The sequence below is a fragment of the Danio rerio genome, chromosome 18 (genome assembly GCF_052040795.2).
Source record: "Danio rerio strain M-AB ecotype USA chromosome 18, GRCz13ab, whole genome shotgun sequence".
Lineage (NCBI taxonomy): Eukaryota > Metazoa > Chordata > Actinopteri > Cypriniformes > Danionidae > Danio > Danio rerio.
Window position 1 is genome coordinate 19,850,811 of NC_141038.1, and position 17,414 is coordinate 19,868,224.

Sequence of the window (17,414 nt, forward strand, 5' to 3'; positions counted from 1 at the left end):
AATTAAGCAAAGTATCTTTTAAGGTGAGAACATGCTGTCTCTTCAATAATTACGATGCACTTATGTGTTATTGATTATTGTAGCCATTTGCCACGTCACAACCTGTGACATCAACATAAGTTCAATTAAAACATTTTAATTTCTACAAAATTAACAGATACTTACGTTGTATTAATGTGCAACACATATGAATTGATGTGCAGGATAAACAACTTAAAATCTCTGAAAATTGTGTTTAATGTTTGAGTCTTTAAACAAAAGAGTACTAAAATTGGAATGACAAGTATTTGGAGGCCAAAACCCAGAATTGAGTTGTTCTGTTTTCTTGGTATTTTGTGGTTAAATGTCTGAAATAAGGTTTGTGGTTAGAACAAGTTTAAGATATTTTCACGTTTTATTGTATGCCATAAAATACATCAGCAATGCCCCCTTTTAAGACTTTAAAGTCTTGTCTTGTAAAATGCTGTTGCTAACAAGTGAAAACTGAATGTTGCTGGAGACATTAAACATCATCACACCAGTGAACCAATTTACTCACTAGCTGCTTTTACAGCCTCATTTGTTATGTCTATAAATGCAATTTTGCAAACTATTCTAACTGGGAGAGTTGTCTGAAGCCTAATGATGATAATTTTGAAGTAATTTGAGCATAGTGTAACTCATTTATAGTCTACATTTAACTGTTTGCCAAAACAATTGTGTTTAAGCTTCAAAAATAATTTTTAAGAAGATTATGAACAGTCATGTATAAAAAATACGTAAGAATAATATACTTTGTAAGTCGCAGTTGTCATTTTTTGCAATTCAGAAGGGAATTTCCTAAGTTCGAACGCACAATGTTTTTGTTTTGTTCTTTGTTCATTTTTTGGTTATACTTTATAATTTATGGTCTCAAAATAGACTATTCTGACTGTTCTGATATCAGCTTATTTAATTATATTAACGATAACTTGATAGTTTGCTAAAACGCTAAATATTCTAATCAGTTAGTTGCATGTAGTTTTTAAAGTTACTTTACTTTCAGTATACAGTATAGCTAACTGAACACCTAAATAAGGCATTTAATAATATGGTGTAGCCATTTATTTCTTCTTATTATTTATTTTATTTTTTACAATAACTGACCAGCCTCTTCATTTGAAACTAAACTGAAAAATCATCCCTTTAAATCTAGATCTTTTTTGCAGAAATCATTCTACCTTCTCTTGAAATCTCGGAAGGGTGCGTAATCAGGCAAAGCAAGTCAAGCACTTCATCATTGATTTGTGATTAACCAGGATCCAACAAAACAGGACAATTATATCAACAATAATGTTTAATTATTGTTCAGATTGGCTGATTCTGGTCTTTACACACTTTTCCTTTCTTTTCTCTCTCTCTCTCTCTCTCTCTCTCTCTTTTGAGCAAAATGAGAGCGGCTTTTTTGGGTGTTGAAGATCAGGGAGGACGTTGTGGCCTTTTGTGACCAGCAAGGTTTTCATTCAACCCACTGATTGAGCTTTCAGCTCTTCATTCATAATTGAAGGCCATTAACTCCCATGGTAAGTGCTTGTAGTTTAATTAGCTGGTCTGATGGCCGGGGTGCTTCACCAGTGAGCACTGAGCTTTAATTGAGTCTTCGGTCAGCGGGCAAACCGGGACAGTGATCTAGATCACCTTCAGCACAAATAGCAGTGAAGGTGAACATTTTAAATGCTGCCTTTTTAAGTTTCATTGCTCTACAGTGTACCAGAACATCCATGCATTTGCTGTCCTAAAAGTGTCCTTAAAGGCTAAATGAAAAGATGTGTTAGAATTAAAAAAGTAGTGCTACTAGTCTATGTTGTTGTTTTTTGTACTAGTTCTGATTATATTCTGTATTTTAGAGATGGTTTGCACACATTTGAACTATCAATAGTCTTGACAACAGCACTCATCCTAATAAAGTTTCACCCTGAAACTGTAAACACTGCTGACACGGCACTGTGAGAGTCATTTATGTAAAGGGAACACTGACCCATCGCTTTTATATATCAGGCATGCTCAAGTAAAGTTTTCCAACTATCCATTGGTTTCACCCAGAACACAACACAATTGTAAAACACGATTCTTAAGTTGTTTTTGAGACAGCCTATTTGTTTTATGTTTAATCTACTTACATTTGTAAAAAAAACAATTAAGTTAACTTAAAGAGCCATGAATCCCTCCTGTCTCAGCAGGGGTCAACCTCTAGTTTGAAAAAAGTCAGGAAAGTGGGTCCAGTTTTGTTTAGGTGAGAGTATCGAATGGCGAAAGAGGGAAAGGTTTGCATGAAAAGGGGAGTTTCAGTATGTGCACGCTGATTTTCAAAGGGGCAACAAAAACACAGACGCAGATCGAAAGTGATTTGGAGAGCAGCGTTCACAGCAGATCTGACAGCTGTGTGGAAGTGGAGGATTTTCAGTCCATAATATTGTAGTGATATTACTGTAAACTTCTGCTTGTAATTAAATCATTTTCACTAGGGTATGTCTTTAAAACCTGAAGTAGTACTGCTGACGATACTAACTAACTTTGCTACCTGAATAAACCTAAACACAGAACATTGATCACACACTTACCAAATCTGTAGAGACAGGACAATCAACACTGAAGAACTGGAACTGTGTCTTTTTTTAAAAGAATATGAGTGGCTAATCCGGATTTCACCATTTCCAAATGTGAAATGCCCACGGGTAAAAAATGTTCCTTAAAAACATTTTTTGTTGGGTGTTAGCAGACCACTGTAATCTACACAAATTGGGTCCATACGCAAGCTGTGCTTTCATCGCAGGGAAATGGAAACAAAACCTTCTTTGTGGCACATTTATAAACGTAACACTGACGACCCATGTCTCAACAATTCTTCTTCTTCTACTTGTTTGAATTACGGCAGGCAACACAACGTGGCATCTCTCTGTACATGGTAACAAGTAAGAAGTCTCCAAAGCTCTAGCATGTATATCAATGAAGTTGCATCTCGTTCACAATAGAGAGTGCTGATTCGAACCAAGTCTCTCATGAATTAATGAACAGATGTGCTGAAAACAAATGATGTCACTTTGTACCAGCCGATACAGACAGCCAATCTTCATGCTGGAATTTACACAATCATCTCGTCATCGTGATGTAGCTTCAAAAAAATTATATTTTTTTATTATGAAATTGCTATTTTTCAGATTAATTATTTAAACTGGGCTGAAACAACATAGTTGCTGAGTTTTTTTTAGGGGACAACCTAATAGACAAATAATCGGTTTGTAAACATTCAAGATGCGTGCGCAGCAGAAAAAAAAACCTGGAGCGCTACCATTTACAGCGAGGGAATGACATCCGATACAGTACAGAGTTATTGTTGTATTATATTATATATATCATTTACATAATGCTTTCAGCATATTATAACAGCTTGTCACCCAGTGATAAGCACTTATTCAGCAGAATTAACATTAAAGTGAGCGGCGTTCTTCTGACAGGTCCAAAAGCAAAATGCACTTGTACAGCAGTGTATGTGAACTTACTTTTTTACATTTCATTCTAAGCATTCAGTGTCTGCAGTTTAATTAACCATATTTAACTGTTTTTGCTGAAATCATACATTGCTGCAATCAAACAACAAGTAATGTGTATGAGTCAGCATAGTGTCAACTTACCTGATATAACATGAGAACTGCAGAGTCCGGCATCTTTAATTACATCCACACCTCATTCAGCTCTTTTGTTGGCTGTTAGCCAAAGACGTCTGCAGTTGGCATTCAAAGCAGTGTGGTGCAAGGTAAAATATGTTTTTTATTTTTTTTAGATTTTGGCATCCTACTGCACAACACGACATGTTTGCTATTGCAACTGGTCTTTTTTTGCAGCCGGTATGCATGGTTGAACCCATGTGACGTCATGTGTGACGTAGGTTGGTAATTACCCTATTGTTTTATATTCAATTCACTTAAATTTGTAAAAACTGAGTTAACTTAATTTCATGTCATAACACAAATCAATTATGTGGAACCCATCCCTTTTTCATAGTGTACAGACAATTGTAGTTTATAATATAAATAAACAGCGTTATTTACTCTGATTATTTTTATTATTATATCCCTGAATATTTATATACACAGCCAAATATGCCTCATTCAACCCCTTTCGGCTACAAAGTGCATAGGTTCTCTCCTAAAGTTGTGAATTGCTATTAAGCTGTAGATGATGCAGTCATTTATAACCTTTTTGAAAGAAAGTATTTTATGGACCTATGTCTTATAAAATATTTTGTGTTCAAAAGAAACATTGGTAGCACTTTAGTTTTTGTCACAATTCGCAGTATTAACAAACCATTAACTAATACTACTAGCTTAATAAATCACAAATTACTTGTTTATTAATAGTTACTAAGATGGGTTTAGGTTTTGGGTAGGATTAGGCATGCAGAATAAAGCTGCGGTCACACTGGGCTTTTCCTCCCATAGACTTCTATTCATGCGCAAGCGAATGCGTCACACCGGAAACGCAGGGTCATGCATCAAGTTTCGCAGGTTGCTGCGGTGCAAATTTCAGTCCCTCAGACCTGTGAAATCGCATCACTTGACTGTGTGAGACCAATCAAGGATCTCTGGACAGAAATTTAAAACATGGAGCAATCGCTCGCTTTTTTAAATGTCTAATAAGCTTGTTTATTCCCGCCCATTTTCGCAGCGCCATACAGCAGAATTTCGCACACACAAACTCTAGTGTGACCGCAGATTAAGCTCCTACTGTTACAAAAGAAACCAGGATAATCCAACTGCTAGTAAAGGACAGTTTAATGAAGTGCAACAATGAAAAAGTCTTAAAGTGCTCAAAAAGAGTAGAGAGACTTAACAGACTGTCGAGAAACAGACAGCTTCCACAGGTCCAAACGAACACGTCATCCGACAGTCTAAATTAAAAAGAAAACCTGGACATTACACACACAGGAACATGAAAACAACAACGGACTGATAACCAGCAGTGAAACACAGACTCTATACAATATAACTCGCAAAACAGGCATCAGCTAGAGCCCGCTGATTAGGTCAGCTGATCAGAAACCACGCTACCATGATAAGGTAAATAGACACACCCACCCTCACACACCACAACACACGACATAACACATAACATACAGAAAGAACACACAGACCCATAAACCGTGACACCTACTTTATAGCAACTAATGAACAGTTAATACTAATAGCCAGGTAATAAGCCAGTGGTTAATAGAATGAGTTGTGACCTAAACTAAAAAGTTACCGAAACATTTTTAGCATCATGAAAACGTGCTGCTTAATATATAATTTGTGGAATCCTTTTTTACGTTCAGGATAGTTTTATAAATGAAAAATTCAATTCTTAACAAAATAAATGTTTGGATCAGTTTTGATCAATTGAATTCATCCTTACAAATGCATGTACTATTTGTTTATCTGACCTCTGTTTTTTCCTTTATCTTGTTCCTCTTCGATGTCTATCACTTGTTCTTCATCCTTCTCTCTTTTTCATTTACTCTCTTCACCTTATCTGAGCTTCCACGCTCTATCACTTTATTCACTTATATATCTCCCACTTGCTTCCTACATCTGCTGGCATGTGTGTGTGTGTCTGTGTTTGTGTGCGTGTTTATGATTGTGTAGGAGTAGCAAGGAGGGGAAGCTCAGCTGTTCATAAGATTTGATGGGTATAGGTGAGGTTTTCTTACACTTTTCTCATTGCAGCGATGCCAGGGGGCAACTAATGTGAACAGAACAATAGACATAGCTTCTCCGCAAGGCCAGGCCTTATTGCGAACAAGGAACACAAAGCTGTTTCATAAAGCCTTCATTCATTTTGTGATGACTGTGAAGAAGTTTTTTTTTTTAACATGTTCAGTCGTGAGCATTTTCTTAGAAGAATGTATGCAATGCGTAGGCTACAGACACGATACAGCGCATAGGACAATAGCATGCATGCGTCAGAAGTCAGTGATTTATTTATTTTTTCTTCATTTAAACTGTGTCAAATCAGTAAACACATTCAATTTTAATTTTTCTAATGCAATATCATAAACATTTCCTTGCAGTTGATTTTCATTTCATGTATTAAAATGTATTGTTTTGGGGATGAGTTTTTACTCAGACTCAGAACAACAGCTGTCAGTTGGCTCACAACTAAGACACACATCCATGAGGAAACCAATGATTAGAGTTTACAAAGTTAAAATGCAAAGAAATAAACCATAATTTAACGTCCTGCTTCATATGTTTATATTCATACTTTCATATAAACATAACCACAATTTGTTATATCATTATAAAGATAACCTTGTTAACACTATAAATGAGGACTTCTCTCTTCCTAAATCCCTGGGTTTGAATGCAGACACAGGGAATAGCAGTGCAGCAGGTCTCTTGCCCTGTCTATTCCAACCATTAACCCTGCCGGTAATCTGAAGGATATTAACCATAGGCGAACAGCAGCACAGATATAGGTGATGTGTCTGAATGGTAACAAACTCAACTGATAAAAGACAAAGTCTGTCATCTTCCAATTCTTGTACAACTCTCTCGACAAAAAATTCTTGCTGCAAACCAACAGTTACAACAAAAACTCTGCAATCTGAAGAAAAAGGCCAAGGACAGACATTGATGCATTCTTGTCCATTTTCCTGAACTTTCTTTCCCCTCTGGTATTGATGAATATTCAGGTGTGACTGGTAACGAGTGTAGTAACGTTCGTTGTTGTGTGGGAAGAAGAAGACAGGGTCGGCGATAGCAGGTAAATAATATACTTTTATTTTTTTATTTATCAATGCACCACACGTGTAGCAGTTCAGGTGTGTGTGTGTGCTCTCTCCTCTCCCTGGCTGCTCCTTCTCTTCTCCTTAAGAAGGGTGTCTCGACGGCTCAATCACTAGAACAAACAGGTGTTATTTATTATTTCTGATTGGCCTGCTGATTAGCCGCCAGGCTCTGAGCATGCTCTCCCCCCTTATTGGGTGTTCGATCATGCTTACCTCTCCACATACCCCCACCGCCCGCCTCAGGCCGGGGAGCCGTCCGGCCTGCAGCCCTCCCCCCCCCGCCCTGGAGAGGAAGTCGGCTACAGCCATCTGTGCCCCCGGTCTGTGGATCACCTTGAATTTTAAAGGCTGTAATGCTAGATACCAACGGGTGATCCGCGCGTTGGTATCCTTCATACGGTGGAGCCACTGGAGAGGAGCATGATCTGAACAGAGGACGAATTCCCTGCCCAGGAGGTAATAGCGAAGAGTGAGAACGGCCCACCTTATCGCCAAACACTCCTTCTCTATGGTGCTGTACTTAGCCTCACTCTTACTGAGTTTGCGGCTAATGTACAGCACCGGCCGTTCTGCTCCTGCCACCTCCTGGGAGAGAACCGCCCCCAGACCCCGATCGGATGCATCCGTCTGTAAAATAAAGGGGAGAGCAAAATCAGGAGCGTGCAATAGCGGCCCCCCGCAAAGTATAGATTTTACCTTTGAGAAGGCCTGTTGGCACTGCTCCGACCATTGGACGGTATCCGGTCCCTCCTTTTTAGTGAGATCGGTCAATGAGCTGACAAGGGCCGAATAATTAGGGACAAAACGCCTATAATATCCTGCCAGCCCCAAAAACTGTCTCACCTCCTTTTTGGTCTTAGGCCTCGGACAGGTTGCAATAGCTGCAGTTTTATCAATTTGAGGCTGCACCTGCCCGTGACCTAAGTGGAAGCCCAGATACCTTACCTCCACTCGCCCAATTGCGCACTTCCGTGGGTTGGCCGTGAGCCCGGCCCGTCTCAGCGCTGACAATACTGCCCTCAGATGTTGCATATGCCGCTGCCAGTCATTACTGTAAATGATGATGTCATCTAAATAAGCAGCGGCATATGCTGTGTGAGGGCTGAGTATTTTATCCATCAGGCGCTGAAACGTCGCCGGTGCCCCAAACAGCCCGAACGGAAGCGTCACAAATTGGTGTAATCCAAACGGCGTAGTGAAGGCTGTTTTTTCGCGGGATATTGGAGATAAGGGGATCTGCCAATATCCCTTTGTTAAATCCAATGTCGAGTAATACCGAGCAGCACCTAACCGGTCGAGCAACTTGTCAATACGCGGCATTGGATAGGCGTCGAATTTCGACACAGCATTGACTTTTCTATAATCCACACAGAATCGGACCGAGCCGTCCGTCTTGGGTACCAAGACAATCGGGCTGGCCCAGTCACTGTGGGATTCTTCTACTACACTCATTTTCAACATATTACTCAATTCTTCCTGAATCACTTTTTTCTTGTGTTCAGGCAGGCGATACGGCCGGGTCCTAACAACCACGCCCGGTTCGGTCTCGATGTGGTGCTGAATCAAATTAGTTCGACCGGGCAGGGGTGAGAACACGTCAGAATACTCACGTTGAAGGTGCCGGATATCGATGAGCTGGCTAGCCAAGAGATGATCGCCCCCTGTGACCAGAGCGCCCGGCCGCTGGCGGCCAGTGCTCTCCGGCCCCAGGTCATCTTCATTTGTAACCAGTGTAGCCAGCATCACCTCTTCCGGCTCCCTCCACTGCTTTAGCAGATTAATGTGATATATTTGACGTGAACCAGCCCTATCCGAACGCACTACCTCATAATCGAGATCGCTGACTCGCCGTGTGACCACAAATGGCCCTTGCCACTTAGCGAGTAATTTGGAGCTGGAAGTGGGTAGTAGTACAAGGACTTTATCTCCCTGTGAAAATTTACGTAGTTTAGTGCCCTTATCATAACGCCGGCGTTGGTCATCCTGGGCCTTGAGCAAATTCTCTGTAGAGAGCCGCCCCAGGGTGTGGAGTTTTGCTCGTAGGTCCAGGATATATTGAATTTCATTTTTACTCTGTGAAGGTTCGTCCTCCCAAGCCTCTCTAACAACATCTAAAACCCCACGGGGCTGTCTGCCGTAGAGAAGCTCAAAAGGGGAAAACCCCGTGGAGGCTTGGGGAACCTCCCGCACAGCGAATAATAAGGGCTCTAACCACTTATCCCAATTTTTCGCGTCCTCGTGAACGAATTTACGGATCATTGATTTAAGCGTGCGATTAAATCTTTCCACCAGCCCGTCTGTTTGTGGGTGATAGACGCTCGTGCGAATAGATTTAACGCCCAATAATCCGTAAAGTTCGCGCAATGTGCGTGACATGAACGCAGTGCCTTGATCAGTGAGAATCTCCTTGGGGATTCCCACTCGGGAGATTATACGAAACAGAGCCTCCGCAACACTCTTTGCTGAGATGTTACGGAGCGCTACTGCTTCCGGGTATCGGGTTGCATAATCCACTAGAACTAATGCAAACCGATGCCCGCGTGCGGATCGCTCTAATGGCCCGATGAGATCCATACCAATTCTCTCAAAGGGGATCTCCATAATTGGTAATGGGCGCAAAGGCGCTTTTGGGGTGGCCGGTGGGTTCACCAGCTGACATTCACGGCATGTAGCGCACCATCTGCTGACATCACCGTGAATGCCCGGCCAAAAGAATCGGGTCATGAGGCGATTTAGTGTGGCCGCCTGACCTAAATGTCCGGCCATAGGATTAGAATGAGCCGCCTGGAAAAGCATTTCCCGACGGCTCTTTGGTACTAATAATTGGGTTGTATCCTCTTTTGTCTGAGCGTCTTGGGTCACTCGATACACCCTGTCATTAATTATCGCAAAATACGGATAGGAGAGGGGCCGATCAGGCTGAAGGTTTTGCCCATCTATAACCTGCACTCTTTCGAGTGCATGTTTTAGCGTTTCATCACGCGACTGCTCCAGGGGAAAGTCTTTACACCGGGAAATTCCCAGCCCTTCCCCTGAATCAGTACGCGATGCCACTGCTTGGGATTCCCCCAGCTGAGCGACACGCCCCCCATCTGGCGATTTCTTCTTCCAAGAAACACCCGCACATAAGACTCCTAATAATCTATTAAATCCAGGCCAATTTGTTCCCAGAATTAGCGGGTGTTTGAGGTGCGGGTTAACTGCTACCTCTACGCTATGCTTTTTACCCCGGAATTGAATATCTATCGCCGTTAGCGGGTAGTGAATTACATCCCCGTGCACACACCTTACCCTTACCGTGCGGCTCGTATCCAATGCCGGGTTTTGAAGCAGGCTTTGGTGGATGGAGGTCTGGTTACACCCCGAATCCACCAAAGCTTGATATGTACCCCCTTTCATACTCACAGGTATCCGGTATAGCCCGTCGCGACCGGGGGCGATGGTTGGTGTGGCGGGGACGCGGATCAACGCACTCACCTCCTTTGCGGAGCAACTCTTTAGTGCGCTATCCTCGTGCCCGCAGCGCCAATGCATCGGCCCAGACCTTCCCACTATACCCCCGGGGCCAGCAGGACCAACCGATTGAACCGGAGAGAGACCTGACGCTGTCTTAGAAGCAGCCAGGGGTCGAAACTCCACCCCTCCGTCCTGATAGGCGCACCCCCTCAACGGGACCTGCTGCTAATCCGCCTCTGTGCACTGCTGTCTGGGTGCTGGTGGTGGCGGTCTCCGCAGTCTGGGCCTGGGAACAGGACGGGGGAGAGAGAGAGGCAGAGAAAGAGGGGGAGAAGAGAGAGAAGTTATCTCGCCGACCCTGGACTTCGCCACCAGGTGATCCTCCGCCAGCTGGATGGCCGTCTCCAGATCCTTGGGCCGGTGGCACTGGACCCACTCCGATGTTCGGGAGGGGAGGCGGGCGATGAACTGCTCCAGCACCACGGCATCCATTATCTGAGCGACAGTCCGGCCATCTTGTAGTAGCCATCTGCGGCAGGCATCACGGAGCTGCTGGGCGAACACAAAGGGCCGACCGCTTTCGGTCCATTCCATCGAACGGAAGAGCTGGCGTTGCTCCTCTGGGTTGCGGCCGGCCCGCTGGAGAATGGCTCGCTTCAGGTCGTTAAACTCCAGGAGATTTTGGGTCGGTAATTGCTGTGCGGCGAGTTGGGCTTCGCCCGACAACAGCGGGATGACTCTTACCGACCACTCGGCCCGTGGCCAGCCACACGCCTCCGCCATCTTCTCAAAGAGGTCCAAGAACGCTTCCGGGTCGTCATGTGGCGCCATTTTGGAAAAATCGATGGGAGGGTGGGCGGCAGATGTCGGAGCGGGCCGGATCTCCTGGGTCAGCAGACTCCGGATTCGCTCGCGGTCCTCCCGCTGGGCCTCCATGAGGACTTGGAATCGTTGTTCTTGGATGTTTCTCATTTCCACCAGCGCATGATGTTGTTGTTGGTGGAGGACCGTGAGGGCCTGGATGGCTTCCGCAAATGGCAGTCTTGACGGAGTGGTCATTCTGGCAGCAAAGTTTCTTCTTCTTCCCGGGTTTTCGGCACCACTGTAGTAACGTTCGTTGTTGTGTGGGAAGAAGAAGACAGGGTCGGCGATAGCAGGTAAATAATATACTTTTATTTTTTTATTTATCAATGCACCACACGTGTAGCAGTTCAGGTGTGTGTGTGTGCTCTCTCCTCTCCCTGGCTGCTCCTTCTCTTCTCCTTAAGAAGGGTGTCTCGCCGGCTCAATCACTAGAACAAACAGGTGTTATTTATTATTTCTGATTGGCCTGCTGATTAGCCGCCAGGCTCTGAGCATGCTCTCCCCCCTTATTGGGTGTTCGATCATGCTTACCTCTCCACAACGAGGTTTTGTGCATTATCTTTGATAAATTTTGATTAAATCTAAACAGATGAGTAAATCTTTTAGTCACTGGTTAACTTCAACAAAATAATCATTCATTGCTCTCCTTTGGTATTTAAAGAGAAGGAAGAAATGTCTTGTGGTCACATGTATCCAAAGTTGGCCATAGTTCCATAACTCTCAAGTTCAACACTGCATAAGTTGGACTTCATAAATTGGACTTTACTTCTGAATTGACTTTTATTGTTTGATTCTGTAATTGGCATGATGCACTTTCATCTGGAAAATAAAGTGTTAAGTTTTGATGCAGTCTGAATTCTCCTGAAATCTTTTATATTCAGTAGGTTATGTGGAGGCTGCTGCTACCTTGATCTGTGTACATGTTATCCAAACGAATTGCACGAGACTATTTGGAGCAGTCGGCTCTTAAGCTCGGAGACTATTCGATTTCATGATTTAGCAAGGGGTGAGCAGGCGGCAACAAGACTAATTGGGTATGAGTTAACTTTGCATTCTCTGACTAACTTAAGAATAAAACACGTAAACCCCAAGGCGTGAAAACTCGGCAATGTTGGCATTGGGTCATTAGTAAACATAAAGCTGAAGAGTATGATCAGATATAATCAAAACTCTAAATTGATTCATGAACGACAAATGTGACCCATTCCTAATTAAAAATACAGTCTAAACTTGACGTTCACTTAAAATTGGAGTCAGATTGGAGAAAAGGCTTACACGCATTTAACCTTTGACCATCCATCTGATTCCATCGTTGGGCTGATAGAATGGATCTTATATTTATATCCATGTATTAAGTGTGCTAACATATGGTACTTCAGGTAGCCCAAGTTTGAGTCCTTGCTCTTGGATCTTACCCGATCCCATCCCTTTGTTTCTCTTTCCAACTTTTTCCCTGTTACTAAACTGTCCAATCCCAATAAAGGCACACATGTCAAAAATAAAACCTAAAATACTGTGTGTTGATATTATTATTATTATTATTATTATTATTATTATTATTAAGTAAATTAAGTTGCTTTAATGTTATTAATTGTTTGTTATACGTTATTTTGGGGGCTGGGGTATTTTCACCCACAGAACTGCTGCTCACTGGATCATTTCTCTTTTATAAACGTAAATCCCAGAAGATATATATTTATTTACAAAACACTTACATCTTTGAACAACAACATAGAATCTCAGGAACGACAAAGGTGTAGACAATACAATACCAGGTCTAAGGACTAACAAAACTCAGGGGTATAAATACATTACATGATTAAACTGATAACAAACAGGGGTTAGACACAAGTGGAACTAATAAACACTAACAAACTGCGGGAAAACATAACAAAGGTGTCATCAGACATAACAAAAACATATGGACCACTACACATGAGAAACACACAACTCTGACAAGATTAGCCCGTATGTCACATTCTCAAACAATCATGCCATGTCTGAGGACTCTTAAATCATCCTTTCCTCCTCATTGTGATCGTTCTGACCATGTCTTTATACATAAAAGCATTATGTTACTGTCATGTGATTGGCTAATTAGAGATTAGTGAAAAGGTGTACCTAATAAAGTGGCCAGCCAAAGTATGCACAGTGAAAATGCACCTCCTGTAGGCTGCGTGTGGTATTGGAAGATAGCGATAATAAAAGTAAGACATCATCACTGAACACGCTAAATGATATCACCTTCATCTTTGGGAGGGTGAATGAATGATTCTCACTGATGCCTCAAGGCTTTTGCCTTAAGATGTATGAAGATATACTATAAACATTGGACCAGACTGACTGTCCATCTGTCTCACCTCGAAGTGATGGTGTGTGTGTGAGTGTTGATAGACTCATTTGCAGAGCTCCTTAACAGGCTGTTTTTCAGGAAGCTTTGGCATTGACAATTGCCCTCTATTTCACATCTCTGAAAATGTGTGATTCTGTCAGTCTCTCTGGCTGAGAGGGATTCCTGTGGGGATCTGCAGTACCTCCACTACAATGCTGATATGATATTAGGCTGATGTTGTGTTACTGTATACTGGTGTGTGTGTGTGTGTGTGTGTATGTGTTGTTGTTGTACTTGTTATATCTCCTACAGCATTATCAAACCCTTTTCTTCTTGCTTGTTCTTCATTATGTGTATCACATTTTCAGTTTCAGTTAAAGGTCATTTTTGGACTCTTAATACACTCTGACTGTATCTTTGTTTGTTTCTGAGTAAATAAGCCACCCCAGAAAGAATGCACAGTCAGTGTGTGGAGTTTTGTGGAATGGATTTATACATGTAAAATATTTTTATATTGTAAAATGATACATTTTTGGGCGGCACAGTGGATCAGTGGTTAGCACTTTCACCTTACAGCAAGAAGGTCACTGTTTTGAGCCCCGGTTGGGTCAGTTGGCATTACTGTGTGGAGTACGCATGTTCTCCCCGTGTTCATGTGGGTTTCCTTCAGGTGCTCCGGTTTTCCCTACAGTCCAAAGGCATGTCATATATAGGTGAATTGAATAAACTAAATTGGCTGTAGTGTATGTGTGTGAATGAGAGTGTATGGGTGTTTCCCAGTATTAGGTTGCAGCTGGAAGAGCCTCTGCTGTGTAAAACATATGCTGTATAGATTGTCAGTTCATTCCGCTGTGGCAACTTCTGGTAAATAAAGAGACTGAGCTGAAAGAAAATAAATGAATGACACATTTTTTCTTATATTTTAAATAGACACAAGTGTACAACTCTTAATCATCATCAGTGGTGTAAAGTAACAAATTACAAATACTGAAACTACTGTAATTGAGTATTTTTTTCTCTTAGAAATAGCAATTGACTAAGTAGTTTTAAAAATGTGTGCTTTTACTTACCCTTTTACTTACTTTTACTTACTGTTCCTTTGCTTTGTGCTTCAGTTCAGCTTGCTCCGGCCCTGCATAAAAGGTATATCGCATCATGATGAACTACCTCACACCCAGCAAACACAAGACGTCAACATGACATCAGATTGATGTTCTACCCCAACGTCATGGAAATGTTGCATTTTGTTTATAAATGAAAATTCGGTTTACATCAGAACCCAATGTCAGGTCTACGTCAGTGTCCAACGGTCAGCCTAATATCAACCAAATATCAACGTCTAATGATATTATTGCTTGACTTTGAGTGGATGTAACCACTATGATGTCTATCAGATGTTGGATTTTGGTTGCCATACCTGACGAATAAATGTCAGTTTTTGATGTCTATGAGACATTGGTTTAAGATGTTGGCTCAACATTAGATTTTGGTCACTTTCTAACCTAACATAAAAAAATCTAAATATCGTAATTTGATGTCGATATTGGACATCAAGTTAATATTGTCCTTAGATGCTGGCTAGACATTGAATTTTACCTAACTTTACAACCTAAATCTAACTTTACAACCTAAATCTAACCTAATATTAATGTCTTATGACATTGTGTGCCTGCTGGGAAATAACTAAATGAACTACAGAATGTTATGTTTACACACACATGTAACAGTCAACTTTATCAAATGAAATGAGTGTAGTTAACTCAACTGACTGAAAGTTCATTCTAATAATTTAAAAAAGGAGTTTTGAACTCAGTGTTGAAGGTAAAGAGTTAATGGAATACTTCATTACTTCAACGTAACTGGAGTAAGTTCACAGTACTCATTAGTTTTTTATGGTTTGTAGCCCTCGGTTTCCTTAGATCAGGGGTGGCCAAACCTGTTCCTGGAGAGCTACCTTGCTGCAGATTTCAGTTGCTACCCATATCAAACACACCTGAACCAATTAATTAGCACCTGAACACCACGTGATAATTACAGGCAGGTGTATTTGATATGGGTTGCAACTGAAATCTGCTGGACGGTGGCTCTCCAGGAACAGGATTGGCCACCCCTGCCTTAGATGGTTTGAGTTGCCTTAACTTATTGGGTTTTACGGTACTCAGTTGGTTTGAGTTCTCTTCATTTATTGGGTTTTACTGTGCCAAAATTGCTTCTTTTACTCAAATGGATTAAGTTTCTTAACTTTTGGGGTTTAATAGTGTAGGAGTGTAGTAAAAAATTTGCTTATATTTTATCAATATATATTTATTATCAATATATAATATATTATTATTTATATATTTTAAAGGTTTGAGTGGTCTGGGGCCTGCTTGCATTGGTGATCTTCTTCACTGCATACTTGATCTAGCCTCATCTGCCTCTTGCATTTGTTTGTAATTCATTTTAATATTTACAAATACAAGTATGGATTTTGTGTGTTGGTTGATTTGTAGAGCATTTTGGTCAACATTTGGTCCCAATCCCAATTCTATTTTTGTAGCTCTTCCCCTTTGCCCTTGAAACACCTGCTCTCGTCATCATGATCTCTTACTTCAAATGAGATCGACAATCACAACTGCTTCCAGTTGCGTTATTTTTTGGTATTTATCTTTAGGAAATCACAGAAAGCAACGATATCATGTTTTCATAATGATTTAATAAGGCAATAATCTCGTAAATGTACTGTGCATTTGAACAGTGGCCATATTCATCTATGTAAACACACCAAAAACAACATTAACATTATAGGAGACACCGTAAAAAGGTCATCACCAGACAATAAACTTTTCCCCTTAGCCCTACAGCTTCAAGCTAAAAAGAATTGGGACACCAATTGGGTAAGGGTAAGGGCTAAGGAGCAGAATTGGGATCGGGCCTTGTTGTTTTTAAATGTGATATATAAATAAATCAAACAAACAATATATAGAGCATTGAGAACAGAAGCTGCTCCAATTCTGCTAAAATAAGAAGAGCTTTCTCCTGATTTCTGCAGGATTTTTTTTTTCTTTTAGGTTTTTTTTATGGGTAATAAAACAACAGTGATATTACTTTAATGTGATAAAACTGTTTAGTCAATCATTCCTATTAGATTGCCTTATAGTACTGCCAATAAATCTGCACTTCGACTTATGACTTTAATGATCTGTTTTTGACCTCAGGTGGCTTAGTTTACCCTTCAAACAACAATCTCTGTCCGAGGTGAGAAGAAAAGACAAGATTTGACAGCCACTGCACCAAGGGAGCAGCCAAAACTACAAGCCCTGACACCCTGAGATTGATTGATTATGTCTGTCTTGGCTCAAGCATGAGGTTGCAGTCTGCACAAATTTCGGCACTTTGTTTGTCCCAGCCCACTTCTCAGTTTCCCTCTGCGTACACCTCACACAAATACAGACGCCCGTCTAGTTTATTACATTAATACCAGGCGTTTCACCTCCTGTCAGTTGCAGAATGACAGTGGTGAAGAGTGTGACAAGGTCGGAACAGTCTAACTAGATTACATGGAAATTAGACGAGCGTGCACATTTCCACTGATGCCTGGGAAATGTGCTTGCAGCTCAGTGGAGTGTGTGTTAAACCACAGGATGACAAGACTGTCTGCTCTTGGGTCCCTGTGAGCCTTATTTACACAACCTGTTTATATTTAGAACCACATACTGTATCGTATAGTAAGATTTGGAACAGAGAAAAGGTTCTTACTGTTTGCACTTACTGTATATCCAAGTGTCTTGGACTGCTTGTTTAGAGTACGCTGATGATGTGTGTTTTAGGGATAGGCTGGTAGAAGGTTCTGACGGTATGATAACCTTCAATGAAAATATCACGATTTCACGGTATTGTAATTACTGCTCTGAAATATGTTCTTTTAAAATGTCTGGGTTAAAAACCCTAAAAGTTTGCACTTTGAACTCAATATATTTTATTTTGAGAAACATTTTA

At 41.3% G+C, this 17,414-nt stretch overlaps 1 protein-coding gene across 14 annotated transcripts in view; it reads left to right on the plus strand.

The window, feature by feature from the left end:
- LOC147832798 (uncharacterized) overlaps positions 1-17,414 on the plus strand; it is a 273,558-nt gene that overhangs the window by 221,198 nt on the left and 34,946 nt on the right. For 5 of the 14 annotated variants that reach the window (XR_015514851.1, XR_015514855.1, XR_015514864.1 and 2 more), the window contains exon 7: positions 1,188-6,553. The exons of 6 other annotated variants lie outside the window; for them this stretch is intronic. The gene's annotated coding sequence lies outside the window, so the exon portion shown is untranslated. Of the gene's footprint in view, positions 1-1,187; positions 6,554-17,414 lie in introns of those variants that run through there. 3 more of the 14 variants (XR_015514860.1, XR_015514869.1, XR_015514857.1) reach the window with 3 other exon arrangements.